Below are 8,358 nucleotides of genomic sequence, written 5' to 3' on the forward strand. Positions count from 1 at the left end.
CATTACGTCCCTCTACTAGCTCGTAAATTTGTATTGTTGGATGAAATTTGAAATTAGGGTTATGAATTTGAAATGTTCAAATTCAATTTAGGGTTTTCGATTAATTGTATACGATACAATTGAAACATTTAATTTTATTAAAATTAAACGAAATTGAAGAATCAATTAATATTTAAATTTTTATTTAAATATTAATTATAAGAAATTGAATGATATTAGTGGAATTTGTTTTATTAATTTAATATTAAGATATTAAATTAATATTTTAATTGAAAAGTTTAATTAAAATTAAAGTTAGTTTTATTTAAAATTAATTATTTTGAGTTAATTTTGTAAAACTAAATATTTACATAAAATAAGTTTATTTAAATACAAAATCATTTTTTAATCAAATTGATTAAAAAATGATTACGGATTGAGTGGATTTTTCCAATTGTGATTAAGTGGTTAATCACCAAATCCCACTTGAGTTTCATTAAATTGGTGAAGCTGGAGCTAGCATCCATGTAAACACCATCTCTATGCATCTTTTCAGCTTATAAATTGAAGCTCCATGCTTTGAATTTGGGAGAGATGTTGTGATTTTGAACCAAAATACTGCTGTTGTGAAAACCTACAAAACTCACTTAAGTTCATCCAAAATTCAGCTCAATTTGAGTGCTTCCACCGCACAATCACCCTTAAGATTAGTAGAGAATATCTTAGTGGTGATCTACTTGAAGATTCAAGCTCAAATTTCTAGATTTCTTGCTGAATTCGTGGAGTTTTCTTCAAAGGTAAAGTTTATTTCAAACCCTCTATGAATATCACTTGAATAACATGTTTAAAACTCAAATTAAGAATACTAGAGTGCTTATTGATTCTGATTTATTCCTCTGCATGTTATATTACTCCTTCAGATCAATCGAGTATAGCTCGTGAAAAAGATAAAAGAGTTGGTGTTGGACCTCCTGTGAGGTATGGTTTTAAAGATATGGTTACTTTTGCACTGTAGGTTGCTGAAGAGGTGGATTTGAAGGGATTGGAATTCCCCGCAGCAGAAGCAATTGGATGTATCAATCTCCAAAGTTCATTTTACAGAATGCACAGAATTCAGAATGATGGGAACCATGGAAAAACATAACCTAAACATGCTTTCTACAGTGTTAAAATAGAGAGGAAGAAATTAAGAAATCACTAACATTTGACCAATTCTTCACGTTCCTCTTCAAATCAAGTCGTCTTCTCCCGATCTCATGAATTTGGCATCCATGAACTTAATGAATAGGAACGAACATCACCAAGGAGACTTCCCCGTTATTCTCAAGGAAGAACCGTGCAGAGGTGCGAGCTTGCACTCAATCTTGGCGTGAGGGAAGGAAAAGAGAATTGAGAGTTTTCTATTCTCTGTTAAATTCACTGAGAGAAGGAGAACCAGAGAGAGACATAGAGAGATGGAACTTTCTTTCTTTTCATTTGTTACGTGAGAAGGGGAGAGATTAATGGTAAGGGAGTTATAACTTCCTCTCCTTTATTTTTTAATAAATTGAAATTCAAAAATTTAGATTTAATATATATATATATATTAAACACTTAATATATGTTTAAACTATATGTTATATCACATATAACATAAACTATAGTTTATTATTCTCTTAAATAACCTAAGATATTAATGTGGATCAAATTCATATTAATTTAATCGAATCATATTCAAATTATAACACATCTCAATAAAATATATAAATTTAATATGAATCATATTCATATTAATTTTAATATATAATTCCTATATGAATCATATTCATATAATTAATATTTGAATCATATTCAAATATTTATTTTTCCCATAAAGCTATATATAAATTTAATATGAATCATATTCACATTAAATTATAGCATATAATTTTTATATGAATCATATCCAAATATTTATTTCTCTCATAAAAATTATATATAAATTTTATATGAATCATATTCACATTAAATTTTAACGTATAGATTTTATATGAATCACATTTATATTATTAATATTTGAATCATATTCAAATATTCACGTCTCTTGTAAAATTATATAATGTATCAACATACATCATCTTATATAATGTATCAATATACATTATATAACTGTATCTTATACAATTAATTCCCTTTAATTAATTTGAACAATTCAAATCACACCAAAACTAATTTGATTCCCATCGGTCCTCATTGAGCTAATGAGGGGACTTTATGGACCTATAGATTGAAGCTCCAATGATACAAGATTAATTGATTAAACTCTTTTAATCAAATTAATCAATATTCATTAACTGTCAGTCACTCCATTAAAGACCAACAACTGAACTCTTCGCACTATAGATATATTTATGTGTCTAATGATTGGACACTTATGAACCTATAGATTGAAGCTTCAATGATATAAGATTAATTGATTAAACTCTTTTAATCAAATTAATCAACATTCATTAACTGTCGGTCACTTTATTAAAGACCGACAGCTGAACTCTTTGCACTATAGATATATTTACTTATCCATTGGATACAACCAATCAATAGTGCGTTGACTCATCATAAATTACTCGTAAGTATAGTTGGGTCAAAAAACCATTTTACCTCTATAGTTACATCTAACTTCTTAAGTACCATTGATCCCTCTAATGAACAATTAGTCATAGTCCAACTATGACCGAACCTCTCTCGGGCAAGGAGATGGTGAGGCGCCTCATTGTTCAAACCCAGGAATTAGTCCTTAAGGGAGCAATTTATCTTCTTACCCTAACTATAGGGAATGAGTGAATTCCTTCTTGTGTAGTTGTTGCTCCCCAATCAAACGAATCCCCAGAATGGTAAGTTTCATTACAAAAAAAAATGAGTTCTCCCGACGCTTAAATCGAGCGTCAGGAGTTTGATCGACGGGAGAGACCGTCTCTCCCGACGCTGTAAAGGCCCATCGAGAGTTTTCGAGGAACTCCCGACGCCGTAAAGGCTCGTCAGGAGTTCCCCGAGAACTCCCGACGACTACAACCGTCGTCGAAAGTTCTCGGAGAACTCCCAATGATTAAAAATAGGCGTTGGGAGTTCTGGGAACTTCCGAGAACTCTCGACGGCTTTCCCGACGCCCGTCGAGCGACATCGGGAAAGGGGATCTGGCTTCCCCATTTATTTTTCCCATTTCTTTCCCTAAACCCTAACCCGCGCCACCCCTACCTCTCCCCACGCTGCTCCGCCGTTCCGCCGTTCTGCCACTCTTTCTCCCATTTTTCCCTATTTTAACTGTCGTTCCTTCTCCATTTTCCCCATTCTTCCCCACTCTTTTCCCTCCCTCTCCCATTTTCCCCTCTTTTAACCACCACCGTTACCGCCCCTTCGCCGCCGTCGTTCGCCCTCCCCCCACTCCTCTCACTTCCTCTCCCATTTTCCTCTCTTTTTTCGCCGCCGCTGCCGTCGCTCCTCCCTTCGGTCAACAGCTGCAATCAAGTGCCCGCTGCCGCCGTCGTCTCCTCGTCTCGTTCAGCCACCGCCGCCGCCGGTAATCTTCTCATTTTATTTTATCTATTATATTTATTTAAATCATTATTTCACATCCTTTTGTACAAATCATGCCCATTCAAATGTGTGTATCCATTTCTATTTGCAACTTTCAATTTAATCAAATTAGACCTCAACTTTGATAAATATTACAATTAATTAACCTACTAATAAAAAAAGACAATGTTCAAGATTGTGTCAATTTCACTAGATTTCAATAATATCAACTTTGATACAAATTTTAAATTTTAACTAATGCACATATTTATCATCCAATATCGGTGCATGTCGCTTTTGTTAAGATCTCATCAATTTTGCATCATATATTTGTTTTACAATTCTCTGAAATTCTATAGAATAATTTTATAACGAACATGTCATAATTCGTTAGAGATAAACATTATTACATTCTTTTAAGTTTCAAGTTGAATAAAACACTATCTTTATGTCTAAAAAATGATATGATGTTGGTTATTTGGAGCCTAAGCATGCATGATTTAACATTTCGAACTTTCTTTGAAAGGAGAAAGAAAATTCGTATATAGATGCTATGTGCTATTTTTAGTATATGAACTTTTTTATGCTTATATGTTTGTGTCTAATAAATCTATAAATCTAAAAAATATAAAATAAATCTTTAAACCTCCAATTTGGTACTTAATAGGTTCCTAACACATTTAATATTTTAAAAAAGTTTAAAGAATCTACTAGACATAAAACTAAATTTTGTGTCTAATAGAAAATTGAACTTTAAATTTTGTGTCCAATAGGCTTGTAAATTTTAAAAGATGTTGAATATATGAAAGGCCTATATTAGACACAAAATTGAAAGCTTGGAGACGTACTAAATAAAACATTTGAAATTTGTTAGACAATTTAAACGATTTAGGGACCTATTAGGTAAAAAAGTGCAAGGATTATGTGAGCCTTCATTCATCACTTTTTTTTATAAGATAGTAAATAATAATAATAGTTTAATATTTTTTTAAAAAAATTGTTACATAACAATTTTTCATTGAGTAAGTGGGTTGCACTTTAAAAAAAAAATAGATTAAAAATATACTGTAAAGATGATTAAAAACATTAGGCTCAAAACATGTGTTTATTTTGCCTTAAAAAATGAAAATTATGGAACTCACTATCAATAAAAAAAAAAATCTCGTATTATAAATTAGTTAAAATTTTAAATACTCCGAACAAACTTGGAAATTTTTAATCAAAGTTCATGCTTAATAAATACTTTGTACTTTGTCCTTTAATCCAGGTTATTGTTTTGGATTACAAGTTGGTCAGAAAATATTTATTTTTAAGGATGAATAAAGAATGGATTAAACTAAGGAATAAGTTATCAGTGAAGTATAGAGAAGGAGTATCCCAGTTCTTAGATATGACAAAGTTTCATGTTAATGATTCCGGACGAATAAGATGTCCATGCAAGAATTGTATGAATTCAATTTGGGAAAAGATAGATATTGTGGAACGACATCTATTAACATATGGAATATCTCCCTCATATTGTGAATGAGTATATCATGGAGAGCCAGTAAACTTATCTAGAAGTCATACAAGTAATTCAGTACAGAATATTGAAGTAGATAGTATAGAGAGTAATGCTGTCGAAGAAAACAAGATGTTGAATCTTATAAACGATTTACAAGTTACAATTGAAAACGAAAATGAAAATGAAGGAAGAATTGGGAATGAAATGTCCTTTAATGGTCAAGAAAGAGATACCACGAACTTATTCGAGGATTTAATGACCAAAGCACGTAATGAATTATACCCTGGTTGTTCGCAATTTTCGTCCTTGAACTTTTTAGTGAAGTTGATGCATATCCAAGTTCTCAACGGCTAGAGTAACAAATCGTTTGACATGTTGCTGAAATTGTTAAAAGCAACATTTCCAGCTGACACCTCTATACCTACTTTCTTTTATGAAGCCAAGCGAAAATTGTGTGATTTAGGCCTAGGTTACGAGTCTATTCATGCGTGCAAATATGATTATGTATTGTATTGGAAAGAGTTTGCAGATTTGCAACAATGTCCCGTTTGTGGTGAGTCTCGGTATAAATTAATGATGGCAAGGGTAAAAAAATACCACATAAGGTATTGCGTTATTTTCCATTGATACGGAGATTAAAACGATTGTTTGCATCAAAAGAAGGCGCTTCTGACATGAGATGACATAAAGATAAGCGAGTTGAAACGGAGGATGTATTGAGACATCCAACTGATGCAGAGGGGTGGAAAAATTTTGATCGTGAATTACTTCATTTCGCTTTAGATCCTCAAAATGTTCGTTTGGGATTAGCTTCAGATGGCTTCAATCCATTTGGAAATATGAGCACTTCTTATAGTATATGACCTGTGGTGATAATTCCTTATAATTTGCCCCCTTGGAAATGCATAAAGGAAACAAACTTCTTCATGTCTTTGCTCATACCTGGTCTAAAATCTCATGGAAAGGAAATTGATGTTTACTTGCAACCGTTGATTGAAGAGTTGAAAGAGTTATGGACAATTGGTGTGCGAACTTATTATTATGTTACTGGTGAGTTTTTTCAACTATATGCTACCTTATTATGGACGATTAATGACTTCCCTGCGTACGATGACTTATCTGTGTAGAGTACAAAAGGTTATCAAGCATGTCCAATATGCAAAGAAGATAACTCACTCAGGATTAAGGTCAAGTCACCTAAGGTCATCTTGGTGAAATGTAAGTCTCTTCTAGCAACGACGTTATAAAGAGGACTTAACATTTCATTGTCCGATCTTTATACAAACTCTTTACTATAAAATACCTCCACTCACATGTCTCTACAAGAATGATCAAGATCAGATCAGATTATTTGTAGTACTTTACAACAATTGTAACAACTACAAAGCGGGTCGTATCAGTAGTGTTACTAGGATAAGACACCCAACCTTATCCAGATATTACAGACCATTTAGGTTATCACTTAAACATGATCCACCTGTATTCTCCACATACATGTTTAAGTTACATCAGATAACTTTGGATCTTAGGTTAATGAATTATTGCACAAGTAATATAAAATCAATTAACCATTGATTCAACTAACATAAAACTATGAAGTTTTAGGGCATACACCCCAACAGGATCCTCATGAGCCATCCACCACCTATATAGAAGTTGTGTCATATAGTGACTATGTTCAATGACTTGCTGGTATGGGGGATGGGATTGAATCTCTTGACAAAAAATTGGACTTGAAAATTAGTTAAACAACCTGGGTCTTCAAGAAAAAGAAGAGAATATCACCTTCAGAGGGCATTAAATAAAAAGCTCAAGTTGTTGCTAGAGGGTTTACATAAAGGGAAAAGAGTAGGTTATAATGAGATCTTCTCACCAGTAATTAGACGTACTTCTATCAGGATGTTACTAGTTATAGTACCACATTAGAATTTGGAACTTGAGCAACTAAATGTGAAGACAGCTTTCTTACATGAGAGTTGGAGGAAGAGATTTATATGACCCAACCAGTGGGTTCCAACATCCAAATAAAGAAAATTATGTTTGCAAGTTGAAGAAATTTTTGTATGGGCTAAAGCAGTCTCCAAGGCAGTGGTACAAATGATTTGACAACTATATGGTTGAACTTGGCTATAACAAGAGTCCGTATGATTGTTATGTATATCACAACAAAGTTGGTGATGGTTTGATGGTTTATCTATTTTTATATGATATACTCATAGCTGCAAAGTCCAAGTCTGACATTCAGAAATGGAAGAATCTTCTTATTGCTGAGTTTTACAAAGTAAAATTTAGATGACTACTCCGTGGTTGACTTAGCACGGAGATCCGATGACTGTTTGAAGGAATGCTTGGTGGTCCTTTTGTTCGAGGGGAGGATTCTTGGTAGGAAATGTGATCAAAGTCCCATATTAGTGAAATAAGGGGATGATCGTGGGTTTATAAGAGATAAGACCATCTTCATTAGTATGAGGCTTTTTGGGGTGGTACCAAAAGCAAAGTTATGAAAGTTTATGCCCAAAGTGCACAATATCATACCATTGTGGAGATATGTGGAGGTCCATTGTCCTTAACAGATAGCTTCCTAAGCTAAGAGTCACTTATTCAAAATTATTTACAAATGCTTTCGTTTGCAACTCTAAAATAGTTATTTATAGTCTGAAATAAGACAATTAACTAATTTATTATTTAATTAACCTAATTTAGCTATTAAACAAATATTAACTCAATGATACTCATTATCTAATAATTCTCTCATTGTTTTTATGTTTCCTAATTTTTTAATCTATATAATTTGAGTTCTCGACTCAAAAAGGGTTTAGCAATATATATTGACTAATTGAACTATGTTTGAATTTACTATTTTCTTTTTTAAATTTACTTCTTATAATTAGTGTCGCAAAATTTAACACCATGTGTAAAATAAAAATAACAAATTTGTTTGGATGTTAGGTTTGAGTTGAAGATCAACAATAATATGAATGGAAGAATGAAATGTCTTTTTCTAATTTGCATCTTAATTAGGACTAAAATGCAAAATTGACATGCAACTTAATTAGATATCTTTCCATTTTTTTAATGGGCTCAATCAAAGGTAGTGAGAACTAGTTAAAAGCTCATAATTAAACCTTGTATTGCTTTAATATGCTTATTAAGTAATTTTAATATACATATATAAATCAATTTTAAATATGTAAGCATATTTGAAAATTAATTGACAGGTAATTAAAGACTTGTCCACTAAATACTTAATAAACCATTTAACTAAACTCTAATTATGTATGAACTATAAAGTTAGACACTTTCTTATTTGTTTATTTATTTGATTGATTATAAATATTTGAAATTAG

At 31.9% G+C, this 8,358-nt stretch overlaps 1 pseudogene; it reads left to right on the top strand.

The window, feature by feature from the left end:
* Positions 1–4,822: 4,822 nt before the first annotated feature.
* Positions 4,823–5,689, top strand: LOC150035390 (uncharacterized; annotated as a pseudogene).
* Positions 5,690–8,358: the final 2,669 nt, after the last annotated feature.

Source organism: Benincasa hispida, chromosome 6 (genome assembly GCF_027475165.1).
Source record: "Benincasa hispida cultivar pf3 chromosome 6, pf3_genome.v1.1, whole genome shotgun sequence".
Classification (NCBI taxonomy): Eukaryota; Viridiplantae; Streptophyta; class Magnoliopsida; order Cucurbitales; family Cucurbitaceae; genus Benincasa; species Benincasa hispida.